This window comes from Euwallacea similis, chromosome 3 (assembly GCF_039881205.1).
Source record: "Euwallacea similis isolate ESF13 chromosome 3, ESF131.1, whole genome shotgun sequence".
Classification (NCBI taxonomy): domain Eukaryota; kingdom Metazoa; phylum Arthropoda; class Insecta; order Coleoptera; family Curculionidae; genus Euwallacea; species Euwallacea similis.
This window is the reverse complement of record NC_089611.1, coordinates 333376-350894: the sequence shown is the minus strand read 5'-3', so window position 1 is coordinate 350894 and position 17519 is coordinate 333376. Positions and strand designations below refer to the sequence as shown.

The following is a 17519-nucleotide window of genomic DNA, read 5'->3' as shown; positions in this document are numbered from 1 at the left end:
AAACACTAATTATAAAATATTTAGGTTAAAACCATAAAAAATTAAATTCAGGGTGTGTGTTTGCGTTTCCTCTGGCTTTATACGGAATTTCCAAACCACGCCTGATAAGATAACATCGTTTACAGAGAAATTTTGCAAATACCGACCGGCTTCTTGGAATTAAACAAACGGCATGCTTTGTTAACATGTTTCCTTATAAGGGCACTGAAACGGAGGAAAAAATGTAGAATATTTTACATGAAAATTAATAACAAAAATTGTAGCAATTGTATTAGTTCCAAATCATAAAATATCTCGCGATATCTAATTGACTCAGAGTGTCAAGCCAGCACAGGCCCTATTCATTTTATATACCGGTGATAAGATTTCGGCTCACAAATGAGAAGTGTAATTTAGTCTCACAATTTCGAAAAAACCTATTTACCTCTTTATCTCATGTGTCTGGTGGTAGTTAATTATCTAATAAGTGTGGAAAGTGATATTTTACCGTACACTAATTGCACGTGGCCGAACGATTCGTAGCGGAGTATTAATGTTAAAAATCTTTGTGGGCAGCATCAGGCCGTGGCCATTGACGTGTGTGCAGTAAAAGTCTTTACCGCAAGTTTGCATGCAAAGAGTCTCATAATCTCTTCACGTCGTTTAGTCAGCTGCAATCAGCGTGTGGTAAAGAATCACTTTCCGCACTCCTTAAGTAAATAACTATTACCTCCTACAAGATTTTACTTAATCATTTAGTAACGGAGAACCTTGTGCACCAATATTATTAACAGTTACATGTCAACATACGACAACGAAACAAAACAGGAAAGTGTCCTTTGTTAATTAATGAAAAATTAAGAGGTACATACTTCTATTATTAGCCCCACCAGGATCAAAATTGGTTTAACCTATTCATATCTTACTTAGAGACATTAATGTCATATACGCCCAAACTATTTAAGTGTTCCTGAAAACAGGTTATAAAAACACTTTTACATACTATTCAGAGAAGTGATAAAGAGCAATATCCTTCTTAATGGCAGTTCATTTTTCGATAAGAACAAGGTCACTGAAAATATGGGGATAACGCTACAGTCGGGCTCTCACCAATTCAACGTTCTGAAATTCAAAGTCCCCAGTTTGTAAGTCCAAACATAGTTGTGACTTGAGGTACTTCAATTGCATTCGATTGTACAATAGGGGTACGGGGTATTTATTTAAATCAATGCCAATCACCAACAAAAGCAAGTGCGACAACCAATCAGGATCGGGTAATATCGAGGGTAATTAGAAGCAAAATTTCCTAATCGTAACCATCCATGTTACCTTGGCAACCGTTCTGGAGTATGTGGTTTAAATAGGTATCAATTGCATTAGCTCAAACTTGTTCATACATGAAAATCCCATTTTAAATTCGTACATGTTCATATAACCAATAAATCCACAAGCGCGTAATATTGGTCTTTGAATCGGGTAGTGTTTTGGATCTTGGCAATTCAGTAAAAACTAGAATAGAACTGAAAACCTTTGATGTTATACCAAATTTTAACGAACGATACTTGGAGCCGAGTTTTGGGTGAATGCTTAATGCAAAGTTCATGCACCAGTCTATACTTATTTAATTAGCTTTTTGTGCAAAAAAGCGTTTAGCGTAAACATAAAATTATAATGAGAAAAATATACTTTGCCACTGGGATTTTCCAAATATGCCAAACGTTTACGATTTTACGATTAGACTGCGTCAGCCGAACAACAAACCCACGTTCTGCCCCGGCATATCTCCGAATAAAACGGTTTCAAAAAGCGCATCCTCAATGCCATTGTGCACATTTCGGTTAAAAGACAAAGAAATTATCCTAATAACAAATGACAAACCAAAAAACAACTGACCTTTGGTACTGTAGCTTATAATGATTCCAATCTAATCATCTGGTGTAAACGCACGTGCACAACACAAACTGGAACGAATGACAAACTGACAGCGCGTAAAATTACAAAAACAAACGATTGCACACACAAAAAAAGTAACAAGAGCGCGGACTACTTGATTGGGAATAACGCACGGATAAAACTGACTTATCGAAAATTGTTGAAATTGTTGTTCCACACTGCAGTCGCAGATAAAACGCGCGACACTCGTCATGTGACCGATGGGGGCTGACGTCATGAGACGGAGCAGTACCACAAAGAACCAACGTTGTCGGATTTAGCAGCAAAAAATCTTTAAATCAGGAACATCAACTTTCAAAACCCACCCACCATCAGTTCTGCGAACACGAAACAACATATCTTAGAGAATAATAAATCAACGGGTTGATCTGATAACTGAACAATAAAGCAATGTCGGTCCACACGTAGTAACCAAGAGATTAAAACCAAAACGTAGTATTTAATCTTTTTGCAAGATTTGACAACAATGTACTTCATCGTGTAGTCGAGGTACCACCGATTAGACTGTACGAGCGAGACGGAAAACATGTGGTCTCTCCTTATTGGTTATGCGAAATATTACACCACGTTGGATAGGTACTTGGTACATGGGTTCTCGACTTTTGGGTACCAAAACAAACGAGTTGGTAGGTGCTACAACTTGCACCGACAAGTAATTTTTGGTTTTGCTTGTTGAAGAAAGACGTCTTTGTTAAGGCCTAAAGTGCATTCATGCAAGGCCCACATCGAATTAAGGCGTTTAAGAAGAGAGATTAACAATTTGACTATTTGACATCTTAAAATTAATTCAGGACTTTTTTACAAATTTATAATAAATGTTAGAGTTTACCACACTAAAAGTCGAATTTAGGATATTCATTCCTCTTACATACTCAGAATCTGAAGTAATAACAATTTTAAGGATGCCCAGAAAGTATTATGCCTGAAAGTAATATTTTGCCGGTTTCTCTAATATTATTTTTCCGATCCCTATTATTTTGTTATTCTCAAATGTTACACTATTGTTCACATATGTTTAAATATGTTGAAGTTCTTGATTTGTCAAATCAAATATTAGCAATTTGAAATCATAAGGGCGATCGCTACAAGCCGGGTTAAAAAAAAGAGGTGCTGAGCGGGCAAAAATCTAACATTCAGTATTAATAGAAAAATAATTAAAAATGCTATACTAAACATTTGGTATTTAGTATATTAGTTTAGAGAGAAAAATTCATTTCTAATCTTATTCGTCAAAAAACAGTTACATAAATAGATGTGTTTTTTATTCAAATTAAAACCTAATAATTTATTAGTAACTAAAAGGTTGTTTTTCATAAATATAAAAAACTAATAAAGTATCAATTAAAGTGGATCGTAAAAAAATATTATACGTTACACGACCGAAAATGTATTTAGCAAGCTCTCTCCAAGCTTCCAACTGTAATACAAAATTGAAAGGACAAAACAACAATTAATATACATATATTAATTATTGTAATTATAATGTATATTAATTGATATAATAATTAATAAATGACATTCAAAACTAAAAGCACTTAAAGATTTGAAATTGTTAAATCAGGCATTTGATTCCCTTAAACTATAAATTTTTTAAGAACACTTCGTTATCTTATGACGAATTTGGAATATCTTCCCAAAGTAGAATATTCCCTGTAATCGTTTTAATCTCGAATAAAATCTTCTTTATGATTATTTTAATAAATAATGATTTTGTTCGACTTCGAAATGTAGAATACTTTTCCTTGAAATAAAATAAAACTTTTAGCTTCCCTAAGCTAGGCTAAGGCGAATGGGTTCAATCAATCTACAATTAATAATTCATTCTTTTTTATCTAAAAGAGTTTTTTTTCTTCACTTGTAATATAAGGTATGAAAGTACAGCGTGGTATGCAATGCAGGATTACGACTATAATAGTCAATCGTGTTCAATTTAGGGCATAAAGATGTAAAAAGGGAGCTATTACTACCGATTATATATTTATCATAGAAATCTCACTTAGCTAAACACCCAAATACGTCCTTGAAAAATCTAGTTTTTACCTATCCCTTCCTCGCTCATCTCTGGGAAGCGGCGAAAACAAGAACTTTACAAAGCTGTGAGGCCGAGTGAGCTTTTTATGTTAAATATACGTTTTGTGGTGACGTTCCTCATGTTAAAGGAAGAAATTCAGAACGAAGCGTGGGATTTAAAATGATATGGAGTAAATATGATGGTTTGGGAGGAGAATTTTGGAGATGTTGGCGTTATTCAAAAACAAGTGTTGATCTTAAAAATGCATGAACAAGGAAAAGATTGGAGAAATTTTACATCCACTTGTTTTTAATTTAATTAAAACTTTTATAAATTCTCTGGTATTTTCAAGTAAACTAACAAGATTACCCACTCTGAGTAGAAAAAATCCACCACCTATGGAATAATCTTCAAATCGTTTATCACATTTTTGTACACTTTAGAAACTCCTTAAAATGACTACCTCGTTTACGACTAATGACCTCTCTGAATTTTATCGCTCCCGTAAGATAATTGGTGTTCCATCCTTTCAATGTAAATATGAACTTCTTTGTTATGTTCGCCGGACAAGTGTAGGCCGGCCCAGGTTAATGTATTCGTTGACTTTGTTTAGGAACACGATATTATGGTACCCATAAGGCCGTGCTTTTGATAGTTTAATCAATAATTTTTCTGTTAACTTAAAATATCTAATTAGGCTGATGCGTGTGGCCTATTTTCCACCGGTCGAGGGTTCTAAGAATGCAATATTTCGCTAAAAACCCGATAGACACTCAATTATCAGGAAAATTTAAGAGGTTCAAGGCTGATACTTCCAACCAGGAAATTAATTTCTTAGTGCCTATAAACAATTTAAAATATTCGGACGAATATAAACAAAGATAAGTGATAAATGTTGCAATAAAGATAGCTCAAACTTAATTTGGCACATTTTTCCGGTGAAACTCAAATCCTCAATGTTTGCCTGCTGGAGATAAGCGATAATTAGGTAACAAATAACTCAAAATTAAACCTTATTATTAAAAGGCAAATATTTAAAATTTATGCATATCCACCTTAAGAAGTATGCATAATTTAAAAACCGGGTACCGTTAGAGTATTCGGCAAAGGATAAACAGCCCAATTTATTTTATATACACAATATCAGAGAAACCATTGAACCGGCTGCCAACACGATTACCAAAATTGGAATTGTGGTGGTACCTTCGCGAATAAACCAACGACCTACATACAAGAAGATATTAAGAGTGTATATAATAATAAAACAAAATTTAACAGTAGGGACCTTAGTAGTCTTTGTAAAGTTTGTAAAGGTTGCCACTCAACATAATAATAAAAATCTTTTTTGGTTAAGAGATTTAACTCAACTGTTTTTTCTACATTTTGTTTGTAAATATAAAGTTTACGGTAAAAAAGTTGCGGGGTTTTCGCAGAAATTATGCAAAATATCACGATAATCTTCAACAAGAAATCTCGTTACGACAACAATTTCCAAGACATTGCAAACATTCGCTGCATTATAGGTTTCGAAGTAAAAGTAATGACGTAATAAATATTGAAGGTTGCGTTCGTCGTGTTTGACGTCATTGAAAAAGACCAGCGGCTATTCCCACTGAGTTTATCTAATTGTAAGTCTAATGCGAATTTAATGCGTCGGTTCAGTCGATTCTTAGTAGTGAGAGGAACAGAAAAAAGTTTTTGGTTTGGTTAGAACATGACTTTACAGAAATCGTTCTTTCGCTAAAATTTGAAAATGTGATTATCATTTTTAAAACGTGTTAGAATGTTGGTTTTGTTTCTGAAAACTATAGTTTTTTTTTTATCCAGTATAGGTTTAAGAAGAAATTATGTAAATCAACTCACAATTCACATCAAATATGAATATTCGAAAAAGGAGCTGAATTTGAGTGCCATGAAAACATTGTCGTTGTCGTGTAATTAAAACTCAACTTTGAAGCTTTAAAAATTTTAAAATAACGCCAATTTGTTAACAGACTAATTCATTGAGGAAAGCAGACAGCATGTTCTTGTACCGATTTGATGAAAGTATTATTTACATTATCATAGCATGGTGGTATTTGGCTAATAAATACATTACAATGAATTAACACGTAGCGGCACTTAAAAAATCATTAGACACTCACAATTTAATAATGAGTATTAGGAAACGCCATATGGGAAAATCCCCTCATTTATTATATTAATTAGAGACAAATATCAAAATATATAGACGCTTAAAAATAATTACTTTTGCAAGAATTACGTGGTATAACAGCATCTTATCAATTTTAAGCGAGATATGCCCACTAAAACTGTAAATTTATCATTCACCATATTGTCAAGAAAATTGATCTAATTCCAGTAATTTTGACTATTATTAATATGTTATAATAGATTATTGTAATTACATCATGACTATGACATATTAACATACTTTTCCAATATAACTAACGATAGTAATAATATTTAATTCATAATATGTATAGAAATAAATCTGAGACCGGAGTATTTATAAAACATCATACATATAAACATCGACAATATATAAAGCATTGATCTTAATTCAAAACAATTATTTTCAAAAAAAAATTACTAGAAATGACACTAATGTGAACTATTTAGTTAACTTTTCAACTATAGCTTTATATGGAATGCTAATTTTACGTCTATAACGTCGTTTCTAGGACTCACAAAGCTTAAAACATGTGTCCTGAACACTGGTAACCTCAGAACGGAAATGATCTGTGAGGAGCATTTTGGAAAACTTACGAATTTGCACGGATAAGACCTGTAGGGATATACCGGATGTCTGTGGTAAGTGAGTCATCCTTATTTATCTTTTTGTTATTGATTGAAATTGTTATATTTGGCATATAAGTGCATTACGTCAATCATTGAATAATTTTTAGTACTTCCAGTTCAAGAGGAAAAAATATCAAAAGTTTTAAATGTGACATTTTGTATGTTGTTATTTTGTGCGATAGGAGTTTTTTGGATGATTTCAAAACTATACGATTTCCTGTGATTATTTCTAAGAGGTCTCTCGCTTTCCTTCTCTCTGAACTGTTTCCAGTAACAAGTGCCTCTTTCGCCACTAGGCCCCACATGATAGTCCCGTATGTCAGGACAACACATATTCATACCAATACAATTTGGATATACCCAGATACTTCATCGTTTAGTATACTCAAGTACTCAAGCCACAGAAAGTAATTTTTGGTTGTGACATCTCTTTTCTTTTTTATACATAATTCCCTTTTTAGGTTTCTTTCTGACAGGTTTGCGTCTTGCAGTTCTTAAATGTCATCATTTAACTTTAAATGCTACTCTTGGGTAGGTAGTAAATCCCAGATTTTTTCTATGAAGGAAACGTTTCAAAATTTTCATGTCTTTCAGAAAAGTGACAATTTGTTAGAATAGATTTTAAAACAGAAGTATACTACATTTATGATATATAAGAGTTCAACTGCAGTATTTAGAAGTATACTTTCTTTATTTACAATTATGTATATGATAATAAGGTGTACATACCACATTGTCATCGCATTGGAGTCAAATCCATAGTAGCCACTTTACGAGGATAATCCCAGAAGTACCTGATCTGATATAGAGATGGCGATTTTTTGTTAATAATTTGCCTATATTAGAAAGACCTAGCTTTAAAAAGTTTACGTCTACGTTTATTTTGGAGCCGTTTTTAGTGAATGCTTTTAGAGATTTTATGAACATGGAAAAAATTGGACATGGATACGTAATTCACTACATTCATTTAAAAGGTCCTTGTTCATCCAAGATCAAAGAGAAATTAGATTCTACTCTGGGGGAATCTGGTCCTTCATTAACAATTGTAAAATATTGGATGGCAGAGTTTAAACGCGATCGTATGAGCCAAGTCGACCCAATGAGGTGACCACTTCAGAAATTTTGATGAAAATCCACAAAACTATACTGGAAGACCGTCGGCTAAAATTGTGAAAGTTAGCAGACATGATAGGAATTTCAAAAAGTACTGTACATTGCATTTTGACCAAACAATTGGATATGAGAAAGCTGTGCGTAAGATAGGTGCTGCGATTACTTACAATTTAAGAAAAACAACGCCGTAAGGATGTTTCGAGGGAATATTTGGTAAAGTTTCGTAACAATAAAGCCGAGTTTTGCGTCGATTCATAACCATGGATAAAACGTAGGCCTATCATTTAGCATCTGAGACGAAAGAGCTGTCAAAACAATGGACTAAAAGGGAAGAATCGACTCTAAAGAAGGCGAAAATCGTTCCATCTGCAGGAAAATTGATGGCGTCAGTTTTTTCGAATGCATGTAGGTTCATTTTTATTGCTTATCTCTCTAAAGGAAAAACAATAAACGGAGAATATTATACAATTTTATTGCAGCATTTGAGCGAAGAAATTAGGAAAAAGCGACCGCAATTATTGAAAAAGAAAGTTTTGTTTCATCAAAACAACAAACTAGTCCATAATTCCGTCATTGCGATGGCTAAAATCAATCAACTTGATTTCGAACTTTTTCCTCATCCCCTCTCTTTGCCAGATTTAGTTCTCTCAGATTATTTTCTATTTTCAAACATAAAAAAATGGCTCAGTGAAAAGAAATTTACCAATAATAAAGAGATGGAATCTGAAGTTGATGTCTATTTTGAAACATTCGAAGTTTTTTACTAAAAACAGATTATAGAAGCCATAGAACATTGCTGGGAAAAGTGTGTCAATATTAGAAAAGACTATGTTAAGACATAATGTAATATTGTCCATTTTTTTTCTTTAAATGTTAGGTCGGGTACTTCCGAGACTATCCTCATAATATTGTTCCAATGAATACATACCTGAAATTAAAAAAAAAAATCAGTATTCAACAAATAGGGAAACAAATACAAATAATAAATCAAACTTAAAATACGTACTGAAAATGTCTAAAAAGGCAAACACAATATTTATGGCTAACGTAGTGAATAATAATTAATGGTGAATGATAATCGGTTTAAGTGTGTTTAAGATAAATTATAAGTTATTGTGATTAAATGTCAAATTGGATAAAATATGTTCTTGTGTATTTCGTAGTTAGTAAGTTATTAAGACATCAGTGGTGGTCGTTGTTACAACATTTGAAGACATAAAAAGTTTATCAATGGTAGGAATTTTCAAATGATGCACCTTTTTCCTGGTTCAAAATGAACAATTAGAAAAAGTGCCTGTTAAGGAAACTATCGATGCTCAGAATATACTAAAAAACTACATATTCATAGTATTAAACTCAAATAAAACTTATGCAGTTGGATGTTAAAAACACTAAAGGTTAATATAATATCAATATATCAAACTCCTGGTAACTTTGCCAACAGAGTAGTTTCTATAAAAATGATGAATTCTCGAAACAGAGCATTGATCGATTTCTCCATTTGTATGAAAATTATCTACTTGATACAGTTGCCAAAACAGTGATATATTAATTTCGGTAGCTGGAAAGAAAAATATACATAGATAGAATAGTTATCGAAAATATACGATCCCGTCTTTATTATTTGTTGAAACATTTTAATTAAAAAAATCTAATACAAATTTCTCAACTTCAAATTAAGTAAGTCTACTGTAATTAAAAAATATTTAGGTAAATCTAGTAGTAAAAGAAATCGAATATACACCGCGGTTGTGAAATATTTAAGTTAAATAGTTACAACCCTCACGTCTTAGATCCCCTCGTTTTGCGTGCTTCGGGATTTAAACTTGACATTGGGGTCATAATAATGTACTTCATAACCTTGGTGTACAATATATTATTACACGATCCCTAATGAAAACATTGAATCGAGACTAAAATGTACTTATCTACCTTTATGACTTTGGTACTGTTATTATTATTATATTTTCAATAAATACACAAAAAGAAGATAATTAAAATTCTTGAACAAGGCCATTATAAGCAAGATATGATAAAGACAAACAAGAATACTTTAGACTTCAGCACGCCTTGTTAATTTACGTCTCGTTAAAACAATTTCAATAAACATTTTTTTAAGACTTAATTTTAATTCCTAATGATGTGAGAAGGCCAATGCTTCCATTGCCCTTCAAGGATCTGTTTTCAAGTGAAAAAACTAGTAGGGAATCACTTAAAATATTTTTTCCATACTTAAAATTGTAATGACTATAATTGCGAAGTCTTGATGAAGAAAATATATATTATCTAAAGCTTGCTAGCTTAAGAATTTTTTTCTCACAGCCCAAGATTGAAATGCCAAGATTTTCTAATCTACGGTGAAAAAATTAATAACAGGTAAACTAATAAAAAATTATTTCAAGAATTTACTCTTCATGCAAACATCATAGAACATTGAAACGAACTAATATTGAGTCTCCTTGCAACAGAGGCAAGAAGACTGAATATCAATAAAACCTTTTACATAAGAACTATTTCAATTTAACAGTTAACATTTTGATTATTGTTACCTTTTCTACTTAGAACTTATGATAAAAACCTCTAAAATTTTCATGGCGAATGATTTGTGAACACTTCGCATGTAATAGACGTAAAAAAATTGATATAAAAAAAAGATCTTGTCTAAACATTCAATATGGCATCATAAAGAATTCTGAAGTTGAAAGAATTGATATTATATTGAGACATATGTAAATACCTGCTTAGGATACAAGAGAAAATCAGCAGAGGAAACCAAAGAGTGAAGAAACAGACCACAAACTATGAGTGACTTTGGATTCCGATAAATACGGGGAAGCAGTGGAAAGTTTAATCATTAGGAAATTTTGGATCATGGTTTCGTGATCGATGAGAAAGATTAACTATGTAAAAAGAATATGATAAAATACTGGTAATAATCCACTAAATAATGCAGTTTTTGAGAAGATCAGGAAAATTTCTGAGTAATTCCATGAGCTCGATGGTTAAAATCTGTGTTTTCACTTATAAAAGGGACAACTCAACATTGTCCACGAATTATGATTTAAATACTTCAGTACCACATTTATCAATAGAAAGCTAATATTTTTCTCTACAAATAATGCAGATTGAAACAAGTTTCTGGTCAGTCTTAGTATTAGAAGCTGTGTTCCCAATTGTAAACGGAACTGTTTAGCATTGTTTCAAAATTTTAAGTCACTAACAAAAGAAAATGCTTCGGTACTCGCGTCAATACTCATTCTGTTGCAAATTACAAACTGTGATTTTTCTCTACCAGTAAGTAGTGCAATTCTTATGAAGATCGAATAAGTTTCTAAATAGTTCAAGGGCTAAAATCTGTTTTCTCACTTACAAACAGCACTGCTCAACTTTTTCCAAAGTTTTTGTTTATCAAAAATGAATAAATTTCAAATTTAAGGTACATGTGACCCAGAATGTCTATTTTGCAAATTTCACAATAAATGACCAACCCTGGTAACACAAGTAGGAAGTAAATGAGATTCTGTTATAACATGATAACAGCCTTGACCTTAATGTTTAACAATTTCTGTAGAACAGCCATACACCTGGTGAGACAATAAAAGTAAAAGCGAAGAACAGTAGTTCTTAGTGTTGGTCGCCGATATGAATCGTCATCGTCAGCGACAATTAAAACTTCACGACCAGCCGCTCTATCTAGACATACATAGTTTCTTTGTTTGAACTATTGTTTAACAAAACCGCATTATCCAACGTCTATTATCGCCTATGCCGATTACAATAGCAATTTTTAATGTTATCGCGCAATTGCACACTGCACCCAGTTGTTAAAACCCAGAAAAGGCATAGCTGAAAAAATTAGTCACGCAGCTGTGTATCGAACCCGATAAAATTCATATTTCGCAACATCATTCGGTAGTTGCCGAGATACGGACACTGTCTTTCACCTATTTCGGCACGTATTTTTGCCATTTCGGTTTTGCAAGAATTTTCGACTGCAGATATTACTAGGTGCTACTTGGAATTACCGGTATCCGGTTTACTTAACTCTTTTTGTTAAATTTGTCGATTATACAACATGTCTTTCTAAAGATTCTAAATAAGTGATCAATGAAGTAACGGCTATACTATGGTAGCAACATCTGAAGGTCAGTGGTAAGATGAAATTCAATGAAACAGTAAAAATCTGTGAATCAATGAGTTCATCAAGAAAAAATGCGTGATATATTGACAATATGAAGTACTATATTCTTAATGAGGCATTATTACTATTCCAATACTCTCCATGGTCTCCCTCTCTTAATAATAAAGGGGTAGTGAAAGAGACGAAGAGGAAAAATGCAATTCGCTTCCTGGACATTTTTTTCACTGGTTCTTAGACCAAGTTCAAATGACTTTATTGGAATATCCAAGATACGTAATTGTAAACAACTCAAAAATTTTGGAAGATGTTGCGTAAATTAAGCATTAATTTGAAAACATTCAAATCAAAACATAGTAACTCAATTTGAAATTAACAGCACCTTAGCACGAAATCGAATTGTTGGATTTTTCCTTTGAAGCCCTAAGAGCCATTCTAATTTTGAAGCCAATTGGATTTTTTATATCGAGGAAATCTAATCGAGAAAAGAACCTAATTGCACTCTTTAAATGTCGAATATATCTTTTAAAATGTGGGAAACAACTCTCAAGGGTTGATTGATGGGGCCTAACCTGAACTAACTTGAAATCCATTGGCTCCATTTTCTCGATGTAAATATTTCTCAACGAGCCAACCAGAAAATGTAGACATTGGGACGAATAATTCCAAATTATACACAAGAATCCGAATAAGTCAGATTATTCTGTATAATTAACTTGAACTAATTAAAAACATCACAGAGAAATTCAAATTTTCAGAAAGAAGTTTCTTTTCTTTTCTTAGCAGTTTTTTCTGAGAAGGTCAATATGAAAGGTTTTCGAAGAGGTTTGTGTTACATCTAGAAAACATTTAGATCTTCTAAATCATGACTTTAGTTAGTTACTAAAAATTTTAATTTAGGAAATCCATTTTTCTACCAGGGACAATCGATATTTTTACGCGAATATTGGTATTTCTCTTTTCTATTCGGATCAAATGAATGGTTTGGTCTCCTAAGCAAGCCTAGAAAAATTTGAGGAAAAACTTTGAATGGATACACTTTGCGTTGTATCTAAATTAATGCAGTGTGCTGCTTTAATAAATTGATTTGCACTAGACCAAATCTATTTTTAGTCATATACCCAACAAAGACATTTCAACCTTGAAGGCACAAATTTCAACAATTCACAACAATTCGCTATCAGTTCAACAGACCTGTAAAAACGATATAATATTTGTTAGTCTTGAAGTAAGAAATCAATTTAAAAACATACAGAAAAACCTTGTGGGATCAGGGGTCAACGGTACAGGACTACAGAAATAATACCGATTGAAGGATTATACGTACTACTAATTTCAACCAAATCAATAATAGTCTAGATTTGATTAAATGACGATTATTATTTGGCTTAATAAAACATACTAAATTACTTCATTACAGTGACCTAAGATACAGAGATGAAAGATTGATAAGATAATCTCCATTCTTTGCACCAAAATTTATGTTACGGCTAAATTACCACTGTTGCCAAGGTTTTTTAGGTTACTCTACTAAGTATTAGGCTGGCTATAACAACGGTTAAAAGAAATCTTAAGGAAAATAGTAAGGTAAAGGAAGAAATCAAAATTCTTCAGTTGATGAAGGAAACTTCAAAGGTAAAGTTTTGGTATCACACAAAAAAATAGGATTCAAGGCACAAAAAGTCGTCAAAAAGTTTAACCATCAGTTTTAGAGGTTTCAGAGTGTCTTCTAGTAGTTAAGAACCATAATAGTTGTCGCTCAATTCACTTTTTAAGGGAGCTGTAAATAAAATCTTTGGTTTCAACAAGGCTGTAATCAAGGTTTTGCAAGCTATGAGGATAATATAAAAATGAGTCTTATTTGACTTCTGCGATACTCCACACTAACTTCTTTGATAGCAGTCACACTCACGTGTGTACTAACCAAGCTTTCATAATTATCTACATGTCTCTAACCATGGACAAACATGCTTCGACCTGACACAAATACATTTTTCCTCATTCTTAATTATTACGGTAGGACAGTCCATAAACTGCCCGGCTTATTGGCCTCCAAATTGACTTCATTTAGTGGCATGTGTTTTATCTGGAGTGCACTGGAATATAAATAACGTTTAATTTTTTAATTGAGCTAATCTGGTAGGTCTGCCCACGCTAAAACAAGAATAAAATCCCCAGTAATTGCGCCAAAACCGACGTAGACATTGCGAGTAATAACAATTCACATGTAACTTGTTGCTTAATTATACCTTAATACATTTAATTAAGTTTCTTTTTTTGATAATAAACAATAATAAGGGGATTACAATGCATTTAATGTTGAATATACCGCAATTGTTATAAAGTTAAATGAGCGCAAAAAACACAAAATTTATATTCTCGAAACTTCTGATGAGGTTAAAAAACTTTATAGTAGAGTCTTATTTGAGGTGCTTACAAGTACCTATAAAATTAAGATTAATTGTTTGTTGAAAATAGGTGTGTATCGCATTATTACAACTTCATACGCATATATGAGGATATAATAACAAAGAAAAGACACCATAAAGCAAACAATCCCCGATTTTGCATACAATGGCCGGAGGGGTCACAGATGCTTTTGTTTAACCACGATTTGACGCCCGACTTTATATTTAACTGTATTGATGTTTTAATGATGCTATATGAATTTCAATTATAGTTAAATTCCTTGATGTGGCTTCATCGAGAAAAAGATATATGTAATCCAATATAATATGTATCAACTAATTTTGTGTCTTTACATTGCTTAAATTACACCGAATTGATTGTGAAATTAACGGGGAAAATTTTGTGGATTCTTTATGTTATACACCGTAGTTTAATCTAAAACTTAACAATGACGTTTTAAGAGACTTCTCGAATGGCCTCAAAAATATTTTTCATTCGATTTTTTGTGATTTCATAATTCAGGAATTCAACTTTCTACTCCTAAAATCTAGAGTAAATTTTAGAAAGATTAGATCTCGCATCATATCGGAATATTTCCGAAGAATTCGTAGTTTAGGACCTTCCAGTTTTAGTCTCTCGATTCAATTTAAACTACATAGAAACTCAATAATTATAATCCAAGAGGTTCTCTCAGGATCTAGTTGTAAATTGCTCAACGAGTGACGAAAAGAGCATTTTCTGTCATTGAGAAAACAGGTAAGGTTCTCGAATTAGAGAAACTCATTTTCGAGGAGTAGAACACTATTCTTTTTACATCCATGCATGATACAAGCGGTAATTAATAATAATTAAACAATTTAATTATTATTAACACCGCCAATCGCACTCGCACATGCTGTTTTTCGATAACATGATTTTACTATAGGCAGTCAAGTATATACAAAATCAACAAACTAGGATACTACTAAATTCCATTGCTAAATTACAGCACCATTGCATTGTTGTTTTCCACTTTCGGGCACTCTGTATAATTCAGTAAGGCAAAAAAAACAAATAACTGGAAAAACACTCATTAAACGTAACTTTCAGTATGATATTTTCGAACTATCTTCACGCTACACATCTAGTGACATACTAAAAAATAGGTCAAAAAATTGTTTGTCAAAAATTAGATGAGGAAAATCTACTATTTACATTAAGGTTTTAAGAATTTTAATTGATGATTTCTTTAATTATTGAAACCTGAATTACTGATCTAATCTAAACTAACTAATTTAAAATTGTTTAACATATAAAATTTAACATAAAATAAAAAAATAAAAATAGTAAATATCCTGTTCTTTCGTGATGCCCTATTTAGTCTCGTTATAGCACCTTTCAGGTCAATTAGATAGGGGTTAGCATTTCCACCTGAATCGCCAAAATTTGGTATTGTTCGCAACCCCTTTAATTATATTTTTTTTACGATACTGGCTTGGATATGGCATTTTGCAATTAAATATAAAATACCGACTTTTGAGAAAAATCGCAAAGGGAAGGTAAAGATATAGGTGATGAAAATGGAATATTTTCAATGAACTTTAAGATGGAATATACTTAGGGAGCCTTAGGAAATAATTATCGGGGTAAATGGTTCCGCGAGTCTTGATGACTTTCGTCAGTGTATTAGTAGGTAGTAGTAGGTATTAGGAGATATTAATGCGTATTAGTAGGCATTAGTAGATATTTGTTAGAGTATTAATTCGCTTTTGAAAGGGGAAAGAGTCCTACTAACAACACGGCTGAATGTAGAGTAACATTTACAACTGTTTCATGTGTCCATAATTTCATAGTGAAAAATTAATTTTACATGTCCATGTTAACCTATTTATTAACTCTGCAAGTTAGAAATTTACTTTTGTTTTTGGGAAAGAAGAATAACCAATGTTAATTCGTCAACTGTCAATGACTGAATTTATAAATTCGAATTGATATTATGCTGGGTAGAGGTATATAAACATTGCATAGAAAGTTGAAAACATATAAACTTTCTATGTCATTTGTTATACCATAATGCCAAGATATAACCATAAAACCGACTTTCTCTGCTATGCATTATGTTATGAGTTATGCGCTGTATAAACCCCATATTACGGAATTACTATGGGATATGTGAAACAGCATTGACTGATTAAAATTTTTGTCAAAAAATACCAAACTTTTAGAATAAAAGAAATTGGTTTGGTTGTGTGTTCGTTTTTTCACTCTCTTTAACTCTACATTCAGCCTGATACAAGTGTTAATCTGCCATGATAATAACGAAGGTTTAGGGTTGTCTTTACCTAAGGTTATAAAATTCTTTCAACACTCGCATATTTGCCAGGATGGCGCGTGTTTATAAAAAACAGGCCTGAGGGATTCATAAAAGGTCCCTCAAAAAATGACTGCAGTAAGAATCTGAAAGAACAACAAAATTCTCTTGATGGACAGAAGATCGAAAGATTTGGCATTGAAAAATCAGGAAAATTTTCTGAAATATCACAGAGACCGAGAGCCAGTCATTTTTTAAAGTCTAGTAAAACTTAAAAGAAAATCATTTTCGCAAAATAAATCACTGCAGGTTTGGGAAAACTGAATGATTCTAAAAGTTAACAAAAGTTTATGGGAATTCGACTGGGAACCTAGGGGAACTAAATCTAGCAGAGGAAGGTCGTACGGCCTTCATGATGAACAGTGCTATAGAAGATAACTTGACTTGTATGTCGTAGTTCAACTCATTTTACAGGTGAAATGTCACAGTTAAAATCGAATTTAAGGCCAAATTTATCTATAATATGCGTAGAACAAACAAAAATTGTTTCAAAGCATTGTTGACCGAACATTTTTTTATATACTCTTTATACTACGCAGATAAACTTTGAAGGCTGTATGTTAACTGGCGACACAAATATTTCAACACACCACCATGCAAATTCGAGAAAAGATGGGATGAAAATACACACTTGTGTTCTATAAATTTTTACATGTTTGCCTATTTTAATAAAATTTTACGGTTTTGAGGACCATTATGAGTCCAAATTTCACCTTAACTAAAAATAAAACAGACGGCGCAAGAATCAATAGGCCTTAGTTCAA

At 32.3% G+C, this 17519-nt stretch overlaps 1 protein-coding gene across 2 annotated transcripts in view; it reads right to left on the bottom strand.

The window, feature by feature from the left end:
- kay (transcription factor kayak) overlaps positions 1-17519 on the bottom strand; it is a 54740-nt gene that overhangs the window by 18707 nt on the left and 18514 nt on the right. The gene's annotated exons all lie outside the window — the stretch shown is intronic.